Below are 612 nucleotides of genomic sequence, written 5' to 3' on the forward strand. Positions count from 1 at the left end.
AAGTGGGAGCTGGGGCCATGCGTTTGCACAAATTAAATCCAATGGATCAAGTACCTTATTACTCTTACTAACACAATAGGAAGAACACAGTGTATGGCAAGAGTTTGCAACTTTAATATTATTGAATTTAAGTAAATGTTTAACAATAGTAAAAGAGGCATGTTCCAAACCATCATGCCAAATCGATTTCCACAAGTATAAAATTTAAGCCTCAGCAGCCCAAAAATGATCGGCAAAAACGGTGCCTAATTATGAACGAAAACGGTGATGTCCAAATTGAAGCTTTATAAATCAAGGAAAAGTGTACAAGATAGTTAAACTTTGTTTAGAAGGGAGGTCTGAGTGTGCTAATAAATAAGTCCAAATGGTAACTTATGACTCTTACTAACATAATAAGAACACAATGTATGACAAGAGTTTAAAACTTTAATATTATTGATTTAAGTAAATGTTTAACAATAGGAAAAGCGACATGTCCCAAACGATCAAGCCAAATCGATCTCCATAAGTATAAAATTTAAGCCTCAGTGGCCCAAAAAAGTGATCGGTTCCAATTAAACCAAATTAAACTGGCATTCGGTCCGAATTTTACAACTATGAAAATATTTCAAC

Source organism: Euphorbia lathyris, chromosome 2, assembly GCF_963576675.1.
Source record: "Euphorbia lathyris chromosome 2, ddEupLath1.1, whole genome shotgun sequence".
NCBI classification, from domain to species: domain Eukaryota; kingdom Viridiplantae; phylum Streptophyta; class Magnoliopsida; order Malpighiales; family Euphorbiaceae; genus Euphorbia; species Euphorbia lathyris.